The sequence below is a fragment of the Polistes fuscatus genome, unplaced genomic scaffold (genome assembly GCF_010416935.1).
Source record: "Polistes fuscatus isolate 324 unplaced genomic scaffold, CU_Pfus_HIC Scaffold2, whole genome shotgun sequence".
In the NCBI taxonomy this organism is placed as follows: Eukaryota; Metazoa; Arthropoda; class Insecta; order Hymenoptera; family Vespidae; genus Polistes; species Polistes fuscatus.
In genome coordinates this window covers 5,766,384-5,780,598 of record NW_025113096.1, presented here as the reverse complement: position 1 = coordinate 5,780,598, position 14,215 = coordinate 5,766,384, and the positions used below count along the sequence as shown (strand labels likewise).

The 14,215-nt window shown below is 32.0% G+C and overlaps 1 long non-coding RNA gene across 1 annotated transcript; it reads left to right on the top strand.

The window, feature by feature from the left end:
- The first annotated feature begins 10,268 nt into the window (after nucleotides 1–10,268).
- LOC122516789 lies at nucleotides 10,269–11,859 on the top strand. Its single transcript, XR_006303670.1, has 2 exons — nucleotides 10,269–10,375; nucleotides 11,604–11,859. It is a non-coding gene; the product is annotated as an uncharacterized LOC122516789 (long non-coding RNA).
- Nucleotides 11,860–14,215: the final 2,356 nt, after the last annotated feature.

Sequence of the window (14,215 nt, the reverse complement as noted above, 5' to 3'; positions counted from 1 at the left end):
GGTTTAATACAAATATATATTGATATTATAGTAATTATATAAACTATCTAAATATGTTTAAAAAAAAGAATGTTTTTTTAATTATTATTTAAAATTTTTTAACAATTTTTGTAAAAATCATAAATATTTCACATTTAAGTACCAAACTCGAAATAATTTTTAAAATGCGCCAAGCTAGAGTCAATCGTCATTCTTAACCGTAAACTTCGCAGTTAATTTTGAACGATGAGTAAATTTAAAGAACAAATTAAAAAGAAAAAAGAACAAAGTATTTACTGGTCGACAAACCACTTTGAAAAATTCACCATACAGGCAAATAATACGAATGCGTAATCACCTGTGGCTCGTGCAACGTTTAGTATATCCAATTTCAAAGTGAAATAGAAACCTTGAAGGTCCTTTATATTTTCTTTTCTTTTTTGTTTTTTTTTTCTTGATCGTTTAGTTTCGTTTCGCTGATGCAAATTCCCGAGTATATTTTAATCGGGCTACAAACACCTCGGAATACGAGTTGGCGAAACGCTTGTTGAAAGCTAGACAGGAAGAAGATCGCCCACGTAGTTTCGCACTCTAAATGGAAGCGCCTTTGATGGCCCCAGTTAACAACAGAACACGCCAAGTGAGTTTACTATAAGATCTGAGTTTACTATAAGATTATTGTACACGTGTACTACGTATGTGAATCATCGTATATAATATTGACATTATAATTATCTGTTTTCATTCATAAAAAAATAAGGAAAGAATATTTTTTGTAAACAAAATTTAAAATATATCGAATATTGCGTCGCCAGAAAAATTCGTACCGATTTTTAAATAAAAATTCAAAAGTAATCATTTTATTTTTATTTAAAAAAAGTATAAATCGACAATAATATTCTGGGCAACTATATATAAATGATTTTCATAAAAGTATACTTTTTTTGTAATTTTTTAAAGAGAAATACTTCGCGATTCATTATAGAATCATTTTGTAAATATTTGATCATCATTTAAACGATTTTCGTGTCAAATCATTCGTATAAAATAAATAGAAAAATAATCTTCAATTTTTATTTTATTTCTCTTTCCCTTTTTGTAATTCTCTTTTAAGACGATATAACTCGAATCGTCGAGTAGGTATCGGAAAATCTTAACGAGTTTTCGAATTTCTGATGAGAAAGGAACGATGCGTGGGTTGTTTGGTATTAAATCAAACAAGAGTAAACGCGAGTTAATGATAGAATAGAACGCTTGGCCGTTGAACGGCCAGGAATCTTTGCAAAAATAATCTGTTAGGCGTTGAGTAATTTTGGACGTTAATTATTTACGTCATCAACTTCCCGTTTGTACAACTTCACGCGCGTATGTATGTACATGTAAAACGGAAGAAGATGTTATCGATAGAAACAGGAAGATCAATTTCATGCGTGTTGAAAAATGTGTTGAATTCACAATTCAGCTACCAAATTCTATTATAGTTAGCTGATCGTAACTTGAAATTGGATAGTCATTCCTACTTTCATTGTGCTTCGAAAGAAGTGTCTTCTTCGGTTTAACAGAAAGAAAAAGAGAAAGAAAATTCCAGGAAAGAGGAAAAAGCGGATGTTGTAGCTAAACAAAAGATTTCTATAAAGGTCAGGGTGGTAGGAAGAATGCTATGGGATGTTGCAATCCATGCCTGTGGGTCAGCTTTTGAATCATGGCTCCTGCCGTTGTTACTATTCTTCCTGCCATTACTATTTTATGGTCGTCTTCTTTTTTTTTCCAAGAAAAACCCAAACCATTATATCCATTGTTGTAACCTTGTATATTTCTCTTCAGGTATCGTTCTCATGAATCTCTTAGTTCTTTAAGATTTCGTGAACGTATGATTTTTTCTCTATTTTCTTTTAACGAATAAAATTTGACCAAGAACATTTTTAATTTTATTTAAATTTTATTGGTAATCTCGAAACGTGTAAAAATGAATTTATTACTCCTTAAATCTTACAATTCGGGTTAACAGTTAACAATTTTGATATAATATAAGGTGTCAAAGTGTGTTATGGCTCACCTAAAGGTTGCGTCGAAGTTCTAAATTAAACCCAAAATATTTTTGCAAAACACTTTTTTGTCCAGTTATCTGGTTATCAGAAAGAAATAGTCCCTCTACACAAAAACTTTTGTCAGTATTCATAAATTGTAATTTGTCAAAAACTCACCTCTGGGTCATATCACCAATTGATCTATAAAATCCTCAGACATCTTAGCTTACTACTAACTGTACACCTATTCTATATTTAGAGAGAGTTAGGTGAACATTTTCTCACATTGATCAACTTCACTGAGTTAATCGCATTAATTCGAGTTTCGTTTTCAACTAGGAAATTACATGCTAGATATCTTAAATATAATTAATGTATCAAAAGTTTCGTAATTTTATTGGGAAAGGAAATCTAAAGATTAATGAACGTGAGAAAGGATATTCAAAGGTAATACCAGCAACGAGATTTAGATTAGAAATTTGTAACGTCTATGGGAACCATATGTATAATATATACCGGGTGAAGTATTTAACACTAGAAAGACGGGAGCTTAGTATATACCTATATTGCCTGAAAGCAGTCAAAATGACTGCATTGTGAAAAAATAACTAATGCGCAAAGAAATTTGTTTAACAGTAATTTTTAATATATTTTATATCACTAACGGTCATATAACAAGTTATTAATAAGTATTAACAATAAAAAAAATGTATTTCAGTTCGAAAAAAATAATTTATACATTATCTGGACATTTTAAGCAAATAAAAGTGCAAATCTTCTTGGATGTACATCTTCCGCAAACATACTTTTTACATTATTGACAAATATTATTTGTTTTGTTATTGTGGCAAAGTCGTATTTGACAAATTTTTCGTTTGGTAGAATCTGTTGTATTTGAATATGTTGCAGTTGATACTTGTGGGTCTTCCTGTTGTGATGAATGTTTCTCTCTTTCAGTTGTGTAATCGGCGGAAAGCTGTTCTGCTAATTGAAACAGGAACTTTTTTCGTTCTATTTGTATTCCGGTCACTTCTTTATAAAGGATCCAAGCATTTATTGCAGCCAAATCTAAAATGTTACAAAATATTTGGAGGGGCCATCTACAAGAACTAGATTTCACCGTATATTTTCTGGCCATTTGATCTGTCATATCAACTCAAAATTTTGTTTTATTATAAAACTGAATAAAATCTGGTAACATTTTTCTATTACTTTTATCAATTTTAACAAATTTATGCCTGGAACTTAGAACAGCTACTCTTGTTCGGTTTGCTTTTATATATTGTAAGGACACAATTTTCTGATCTATATAGGAGAGTGGAAAAACGAGGCATGTTATCCTTCAAATGTTTGGCTGCTTTGGGTAATTCTCTTTTATTTCCACTAATAGTTTCAACTAATGTAGTTTTTTTGTCCAATAATTTCGTCGCTAGTGACATGCTCGTAAAAAAGTTGTCGGTCGTGACACTTCTTCCACAGCCTGTATATAGTTCGACAAGTTTCAGAACAACGTATTCGCTTAGAAGAATTGACGATGATCGTTGTTCATCTTTCCCCAAGTAAGCAAAACAATTCAACACGTACTTGCTAGTAACGTCTGATGCAAGCCAGAATTTGATGCCAAATTTATTCGGTTTATAAGGCATATATTGTATAAACTTGCACCTAGCTTTTTTTCGAGATAATTGTTCGTCAACTGTTATGTTTTGCCCTGGTTGATAGCAAGCTTGACTGTTTTCAATAAACTTGTCCCATATTTCTGAAACCAAGGCAAATTTATTTGTTCGGATGCGTGTACTTCTTTCAGTCCGTTTGTCAAAACGAATAAATCGTAGAATTTGCTTGAACTTATCTCGGGACACAGTTCTTCTGAAAAATTCGGGACCCCACTTGACTGACCATAAAAAACTTAGTTATGAACCAGTTACGAACTGGTCTTTTCCAAGCAGTCAAAATGACTGCTTTTCGGCAATATAGGTATAACACACATATATATACCAGAAGTGAAGGAGGGGGGGGCAACAACAATGATTAATTAACCCATTTATATGTTGTAGAAAAAGTCACAAAATTATAAGAAGCTGTGTCATTATTTAAATAATTATTTTTTTAATTGAAATACAAAAGCAGTCAAAATGACTTGCTTAGGCAATCTAGTGTTAAAACAGGCCACTCGAATACCTCGATTGCTATCGATGATAACAAAAAAATGTCAAGCGAAAACCCTATGTTAGAATTTTTTTTCTAGGTGGACGCATAGAGAACGATTTAAATGGAATAATACATTTTTTTATATATAATATTATTTAGTAGGGTGTTTTAGAACGTGTACAGTAAACTTTGTTAGGGTTTTTATTAATATTTTTTGTATATAAAAATAAAAATGTAACACATAATTATGCCCCATTCTCAAAACCGTGAGACAATAGAACATTTGGTTCTATCGTCAATAATAATCGAATAATTGGAATGACCTGTTTTAAATGCTTTACCCGGTATAAACACATATGCATGATGCGTAATACGCGTAACTCTTTTTAGGCGAAACGTGAGACGGGAATCACGCGTCGGCGATTTGTGCAAAGGAAAGAGGGAAGTAAGGAAAAGATAAATATACGAAAGAAGCAGCACGTGTTGTCTTTAACTGCAACGAATAGCACCAACCGAGTTTGAAAAAAGAAATGTCTACGGGAAATGTCATGGGACCTCGTTCCCTTCCTGCACATTCTGTTCTATAGACGTAACAATTAAACTTATACCAATATACATACGTGACTACTACCAACATTCTCGCTGGTTTATATTCGTCGCATTCAACCATTATTTCGTTTGTCCGAATGAAATAATAATTTTTTTTTTATTTTATTTTTTTCGAAGTGATCTCTTTATTCTTTTATGAATATTCATTTATCAAATCCAACTTCATTGGTAATTTAATAACGAAGTTTAATTCCGCTTTTCATACAATATATATGTATATATAAAAGTTCGATTTTATTCAGAAATTTGGTTCGATATTATTCCGCGAACAAAAGAATTATATAATTTATAAATAAGTATATAATTTAATGAATTATATAAATTAAATCGTTGTGCTTCTTCCACAAAGTATAATTAAGCTTACGAATATAATTTCCTGAAATTTATTAAAAGAAAATTCAATGTAACCTATTAATGAAATTTCCGTAACAATTCACACGAACGGATGAACGAACAAACGAACTTTACATTCAATTTAATTATCCAACGAATTCGATATAATCGACGATGAGTCAATTTCTCGACCGACGCGAGTCTTACGATCTGTAATCTAATTTAATCAAGTTCATAACATTTGACGACACTTTAATAACCCCCTCCGATCGTCGTATATCAAAGGAACTGGTCAAAAGACTAATGTTTCACTTTACTTTGACATATTACGAAAGTTTAAGTTTATATCAAAAGGATCTTTCTCGTAAATTGATCCTATTCGTTATCGAAAGTATTTGGATCATTAAAATTAGTTAACCGAAATGGCAGAGAGTTTACTATTACTGATAAGTGCTTAAAGTTAAAACGGAAATACACCCACGGCATGTCAAAGCTACCGTTTCATTAGAAACACCGACTTTTTCTCATTTTTTCTTCGACCATTTGGATATCTAAATCGGCATAAGTAAGAAAAAAGAAAGAAAAGGATAGACATATCTGGAAGTTCTATTAATTAGTGACTAATTAGTTATATAAGAATATCAGATTAAATCTACACATTTAATTAATTAGTAAAAAATAGATTCGTCTACGTGAACGCAATTAACGACCTATAGAAAACAAAAAGAATACATATCTATATATCATTGATCTTTCGGAAGAGAAGCTTCGTTGACGGAAATTAGAACAAATGCTTTGGTCGGTTTGATATCAGTGTTACGTTGTATCAGATTCAATATCGAGATAAATGTCTCTTGTTTTTCTACTTACGTAAGGGATTAGATCGATTACATATGAAAAAGAAAACAGGAAGTTCGCATACATACACGTATGTGTGTGCGTGTGTGTATACATAAATAGAAATATCTAGATCTTTATATAAATTCATACATATATATTTCTATATAGACGAATCTTTTCTGGTGAACATGTTTTCTCGTGGTAGAGAATAGAATGGCTAGAGGAGAAATGATATAGTAGGACAGTGTAGAAAGAGAGAGAGAGAGAAGCTTTTGCTCGATAAAGAGAAACACGTCAACCCTGCGCATACGCAATGCGAATATCCAAGGCACCTTCAATGGGATGCCAGCCCATTCGCATCCGTTGCAAGGGTAGAGCTCTTTCATTGAGCGGCTCCGTTGCTTCCGCTTTCCGTTCACGTGTCTCTCTCTCTCTCTTTCTCTCATGTTTTCTTCCTCTTTCTCTTTCTCTCTCGCACACCATTATCCGGCCATTCTCCAGTGCTACCCACCCTCCTTCAAAGATCTCCGTCTTCGCACCGGCGCGTCGTCCATCGAAACGTGCTATCGCTGAAGGGATGCTGTTGCTGGGTCTACCCCTCTTCTTCTTCGTATCCCCCTTCATCCATCATGCCCAACCCTTCTCGTCGCATTAACGGCACGGTTTAATTTCGAATTGGTTGCTAGGCCAGAAAAGTCTCTCAAACACATGCGTAAGCACGTGCGAAAATATTTAGATTTATATTATAACTAAATTTATAATTCAATGAGCGTTTAATAATTTTATATACCTGTATTTGGGTTACTCATTTTGTATTTCTATAGGTACATATTTATTTATAATTTATTTATGTATTTTCATCTCTTTATCGTAGAAGAGTTTGATAAAATATTTCTTTCGGAAAATATGAAACCGGAATTTTTGTATAGAAAATACACGTTTATCGTATGAAAATGATAAAAAATATTTTATTCGAAGTATTGCCCATAGCTGGCTATACATTTTTTTCATTTGTTTGACAATTCGTGGATGCCATGCCAAAAAAACTGTTGCTCTTTTGAGGCAAACCAATCATTGAACCATTTTCGTATAGTTTCGTAAGAAATGAAGCGCTGCTCAGCTAGTGCTTGTCCCATCGATGCAAATAAGTAGTAATCGGACGGAGCCAAGTTTGCTGAGTAAACCGCATGTGAAAGTATTTTCAAACTAAACTCCTGAATCGTTTCCTTGACCAGTTTTGCTGTGTGTGATGGTGCATTATCACGAAGCAAAATCATTTTGTGTTGCTTTTTTTGATATTTTGGTCGTTTTTCACGCAAAGCTTGATTCAAATTGATCATTTGATGTCGGTAGCGTTCAGTATTAACGGTTTCGCCAGGTTTTAGCAGCTCATAATAAATCACATAGATCTTCTGATTCCATTAAGCACAGAGAATTATTTTCCGTCTATAGCGATTTGGCCTTACAGTCGATGTCGATGGTTCGCTTGGAGTTACCCATGATCTTTTACGCTTAGGATTCTCAAAATATATCCACTTTTCACCGTCAATCACAATTCGATGGAGAAATGACTTTCTTTTGTACCTAGCGAGCAGCATTTCGCAAGTGGTTTTTCGGTTTTTCTGCTGTCTTTCATTTAGTTCATGTGGAACCCATTTTTCCATCTTTTAGATCTTTTCCATAGTTTTCAAACGTATGGAGACGGCTTCTCGTGTCACATTTAATTGATACGCGAGTTGTTGTTTGAGCGTCATCCCCATCCAACAATGTTCGCAATTCGCTGTCTTCAAACTTTTTCGGTCTTACACGTTTTTTATTTCTCACGTCAAAATCGCTACTTTTGAATTTTCTAAACTACTCAAAACACTGTGATTTACCAAGAGTATGCTTAAGATAAGCTTTGACAAGCATTCGATGCGATTCTGCAGAAGTTTTCTTCAAATGGTAACAGAAAATCAATGCTATTACAAACCATGCTGTTGTATGAAACTTGTATTGTTGTGAGTTGAAAATTTTTATCAAAGATGTTTACAAGGAAATGACGCCAATGTCGCGGTTTGGAGATAACTATATTGACAGATAGGGCCATCTATGGGCAAATTCCTGTTTCATATTTACAGACCTGGTATATTTTGCACTTATTTCCAATTCATTTAGATATTTATTTGATTATTTATGTATTTTGATGTCTTCATTGTGCAAGAACTTTAAGAAATATATTTTTTATTTTTTATTTGACATTTTGGATAGTTTTCGTTATCTCGATGACCGCTATTATTTTTTATCTATTTTATTTGGAAACTAAAAAGAAAAATTTAATATTTTTATTAAAAGATTGTAAAATATTGAATTGACTAAAAATTATTACTAATAACAATGACCATAGTGATATTATTTAAACTATATGTAGCAAGTTATTTTAATATTATTCTTATCAAATTTGTTTCCCATACGAGATTGTAAACGATATAATAAAAAAAAATAAAATTAATAATAACTGCAGTTTTATAATTGGACAACTTGGCATAATCAAACAATATTTTGAAGTCTTCTTAGAAGTTGCATCTAAAAATACGGACATAGAAAGTTACTATAAACTTTCTTATGATGTCCATGATATTACAAAAGAGATTGAACACAAATTAATATGAATTATATAAATGATAATATTTTATGTAATATATACATACATACATACATACATATAAGTAAGGGTTGACGTTTAAATATCGAGGTATTCCTTTAGTAGTGATCTAACTCGACCTATAAAGCCTCTTACATGATGTCCGTATTGATACATCCATTAAAGTATCATACTTTTTCTTACTTAATTCAAACTTAACGAGAATTGGTCGGTATATTGATTGGTAACATGGTCGAATGGTTGACCGATTCCATTTTGAAGTTTTCCTAAATTTTCTATATACAATACATGTACATACATATGTGTATATGAGTATGTAGGTATACACATATACATTTAGAAATAAATAGAATTCCTCGTAAAGAGGAAGAGTCGATGGTGGAAACTGGGGAGCTTACGTAAAGTTTCAAACGAATTGCTAGAAAGGAAATTTATGATACGGAAGTGGCACGTGTTCTTTAAAAATGAATGCTTCCAACAAGGTAGAAAAGTTCATGCATATTATTTCCTCTATTTTTCTTCGTTTTTAAATAATTTTAATTTCAAATTAAAATACGAGTTAAAATATAATGAATAAATCAAAATTATTTCTCTTGGGATAATCTCCCCCATTCTCTCTTCTTTTTTGTTTAACTAATCTTTCAAATTACAAAATGTAATTTTATAAATTACGTATATCATAATAAATATCGTCGCGCGTATTATTTTTCATTAATTCAACACTAAACAGAAATTTACATTCGTTACGTATATCTCGTTTTAAAACACTGCTAGGGATATAAATAAATGTATATAACAATTTCTCGTTTCGTAAATGGAGGAAATTACGAAGAAGTTAGAAATGCATGAGATAGAAAGAGAGAGATAGAGAAAGATAAAATTTTATTGACAGAAAGAGAGAAAGAGAGAGAGAAAGAGAGAGACGAAGAAAGTAGAGACTCCAGTTCTCGACCTCGACGTTTATTCTTCGCCGTTGGGAATTTATTGCTACCTTTTTATTTCCCCTTTCTTTCTCTTCGGATACCTATGGCAACAGCATCACTTGGTAATTACAGGAACCGTCCAAAATTGCCCCTTTTTTCTTTCCTTCCCTTCTCTCTTTTTCTTTCCATTTTTTTTACATACTTCTTCCAAATTTTCTTTACTTTTACAAAGAAAAAATATGTGCTTCTAATTGATTACTTACGTGTACATATATAGTATACAGGATGATAACAAAAGAGGGTTCGTAATTTTTGGGGTAGATAGTACTCGACAAACGATGAAAAAAAGCCCTAATAAATATAAAATCTTTGAAAATAATATAATAAAATGTTTTGACCCATATTTACAAGGATACTTTTAACCTGTAACAATCCTTTCTTTTTAATCATCCTGTATATTTACACACAATTTACTTGGCGATTAGCGTGAAATTTGAAACTATTCTCTGGAGAAGATCCAACTTATGTAAACGTTCATTAATCAGTCTATGTATTTGTGTTGCTTAAACGTGATAAAACTAAGAAGAAAAAAAAATACTCTTATGTAATTTCAATGTATAGATCACGTGTCATAGTTCGTCGATAAAGAGAAGAGAAGGTCGGAAAATCGAATCTACGCATGCATGTATTATATAAATATCTCTGTTAAAATTTTTCTCTAGAGTATACTTGGACAAATCGTTTAATTAAATCAAATGTCATGGGTGGTGGATGTCAACGTGAAAAACGAGTAGAATATAATGGAGAGACCTACGCATACTCGAAGCATCCTGCAATTGAAAGCGTTTACAGCGTGCATTTTGCCACAGGTAAATCATCGGACGTATGCGGTTACGTTGAAATTGCTTTCTCTCTTCGTCGTTCAGACAGACAGAAAGAGAGAGAGAGAGAGAGAGAAAGAAAAGGATGAAACTTGTATTACTATTCCACGTATTTCGTCGATATTCTTAGCTGTATATGTACGTGTGTATATGTGTGTTGAGAAATTACCTTAAAATTGATAGAATGAAATTGTATTTTCTCAACGCATCTTATATCTTGAAATTTGCAACATTGTTATAGTAATCATTGAATATTTTCTGTATGAAAGAATTCATGTAAGAACCACTCAATATCCATGTTTCATTTTATTATTTCAATTCTTTATAATGTACACACACACATACACGTACTTACACATTTTCGTATATATGGCCATCCATGTCTATCATAAATCTATCATTCACTCGCTTTGTTCATTGCATTAACGCAGGATGCACATACATATACTTATATACATATATATACTTATGTACATATATTTATGTGCTTAAGTATATGTATAGTACGTATTTACGTACACATTGGACGTGAATTTATGTAACAAGCGAAAAGGTCGTTGTGAGACAAGAGAGATGGCCGTTTCTCGAAAACGGATATCGGTCGATGCTCTGATTAATTCTATTCAACGATTTTAGTAAGGTCACATATGTGTATTTAACCAATAAGTTTACAGGTTGGTTAGATCTTCTATGCATAGCCATTGAATTAAATCGTTTTTATACGTTTCTCTTCTTTCGTTGAATTGTTATTCTAAGTAACCGACCTTGAAATCAAATCAATTCTTTTTATATAGATTCCTTGATAGTTTGTTTGTATGTATGTGTGTGTTTGTCCTATTTTCCTCTTTCTTATCAATTTCTTTTCTCTTACATTTGTTTTTCATCGAATAATTTAATACATCCGATAACAAAGAATAAATTAAATTAGTAAATGTGCTTGTATTAATAAGAAAAATGAAATCTTTATAATTGCGAAAATATGATATAAACATATTTATCAAAGTTTTTCTTAAACTCTCTTTGCTATCTCCTAATCCTTAACCTTTCGGTGTGCGTATATACAAACAAAATGTTATTTAACGAACGTAAAAAGAATAATTAACAAAGTGATGTACGTTGAGTAAATAAATGGAAACGAACGAATTACTGCTTTCATCTTTTCCTTCTCTCGTCTTATTCACCTCTTCACTTATTTTTCGATTTTCTGCTTTTCCAGATAAACGAGTTCACCTGGATGGTCGGCCTCTTAAATGACTATATACCTTCATTGATAGAGGGGATAAGTGATGCAGGTAGTATGAAGGAGGGGATTCTATGGTGACCTAGTTTCAAGAGTAGTGACGTCGATGAGAGAGACCATTCACCCAACAGCATATCGCGTTAACGTCAAAAATGGGTTCGTTTCTTAAATGTAATGTCAAAACATATCGTGTGGTTGGTTGTGTAAAATAAACCTACTATTTTTTATTTCATTCTTCCTAACCACTTATATATATGAATGCCAAGAGAATCGAATGTCAACCTGTTTCGTTGAGGATCATTTGACAAAAACTGATACTGATTTTGTTTCATTCAGTAGTTTACTAGGAGTATCCGATTTTAATATCTGGATTTATAATGTTCGATATAAATTTCTATAACGGAATTATTATTTTCTATGTGTTAAATCTAAAAAGAAATTAACAAAAAAATAGCGTGAAATTTTTTTCGAAGCAAACGTATTTGTTAAATCGATTGTACTTTTAGTATTTTTTATTACGAATCAATTATATTGGATATAAATGGATATAATTACTTTCTATCAAAATAATATCGTTAGCCAATTTCGGTGTACCTATTTGCGTGACCTTTCAATTTCAGCCAATTTCGAATCTGTTTCTTCGAATTTACTTTCAGGCTAAAATAGAACGTAGGTAGAACATAAAAGAATATGGAAAAATCGAGATAACAAATACAATAACAGGAATATCAACAAGCTCTGTTTTAGATATGAGCTGATAGTTCCTTATGAATGATAAATAACATGCATCCTAGTATTATTAAAGTTTTTCTTATCTACATAAGAATTTACATATGTATTGTACATACAGAAAGAAAAAATATGTATAAGTAAATGATGACGACAGTAGTATACTCGGAGATTTTATAATTTATAAAACATTAAAATGAAAACGTAGGTCACGCAACTTTGTGATTTCTAATCTTCCGTTCTGTAGATAAAACGAACTGTTATACAACACTCATAAATATATCACTTGTATATATGCAAGCACTTACGAATGCAAATAACAATAATCTTATAATTTCCGTTATTGAATGTAAAGATAAAATTTGAAACTAAGTTGCATTAGTTTGCAGACCCTTTTCCTACCCTTTTCGTAATAGGGAGGAAACCCAGACAGGAAGATCACGAACTTCCGGTCTAAAGAGAACATTAACAAAGCAGGTCAAAGAAAAGAGCCGGTCTTGCTTACAAATACAGACATCTTAAATCTTCTTTTTATTCTACCCATCTAACATAACCTATGTACACAAGCATACCATATATGCACCAAGGAGACAGTCAAATGTAGTCCATTATTGAATGAAATTGTATGCCTCACTTTTCTATATAGCCACATGCGCGCGCGCCACACATATACACACACAAATTTACCTTGGAAATACGATCAACTCAAATACTTACCATCTCAAATGCATTCACATTACAAAGCGTAGGTGGACAAAAGGGGTTGAGTTCCGAATATATCTCACGAAGAGAGAAGAGACTTGCTTCTCACTGAGTCATTTCCGGATGGAAAATGGACACCTGCTTGTCTGCTTATGTTTTGCTGACTAATCCATGATTAAACGGCTCGGCTAACTTCCGGTCTGCTTGTCAGCTATCGTCAAGACCATCTGTGGACATTTATAGTTTTGGCAAATTTGTAATTCAACGAAATGGAGCTATATAGGTATTAGATGGTTCGATACCATCGTTTATTTTTTACTCCTGAATAGACTTACCTTCTATTTTCCGAATAGAGAACTTTATGGTTTAATAGGAGGATTTTCTTGTACTAATTGTAATGCAACTTTTTTTCACGTCTCCTATCACTATCGAACAATTTTACGTTTATTTCAGTAAACATTACGAACAACTCTCTAATGACGATACTAACTTGTTACAAATGAATCTTCTTCTTTTTTCTTTACCTCGCCGTCGATAAAAAGGGACGACCGTCTGAGTGAGTTTAAAAAAGATTAATAAAAAATTTAAGTTACAAATGGCGCCACTTAAAAGAGAGGGAAAGAGAAAGAGAGAGAGAGAGATTTTTTAAATGAAGTACCTTGCAAATTAGAGACGACTATAAAGAGTAAAAAACTGAGTGAAAAGAGAAATATGGAACTGCTGGTTATTCGTTTAAATGAGTTACTCCGACACAACTATATCATCTTTAAAATCCTTCAAAAAGAAAAAAAAAACAAGAAGAATAGAAACATTTATTTTTTATTCTCACGTTTGATCCATCGAACGTGTCATATAAAAGTCATCTTCCCTTATCTTTTTTAATACTCGGAAGATAGATTTATTCCGGATATTCATGACGTCATTCTTATGAAGACACTCAAATCAAAGTCACGACTTTTTGGATGGATGCGTGGAAAAATCCGATAGGTGGCAAAAGTATCATACAATTCTACAGATACATTGTATTCAAAAGATTTTTATTGAAATCGTAGTTACGTATTTTCGTTTCTCGGAGATAAAATTGCATTGGAAAATCTTATGGAAATGTATGCATGTTGTAAAATAGTTTAATTTAATATAGAATTAAGAAGATAAAT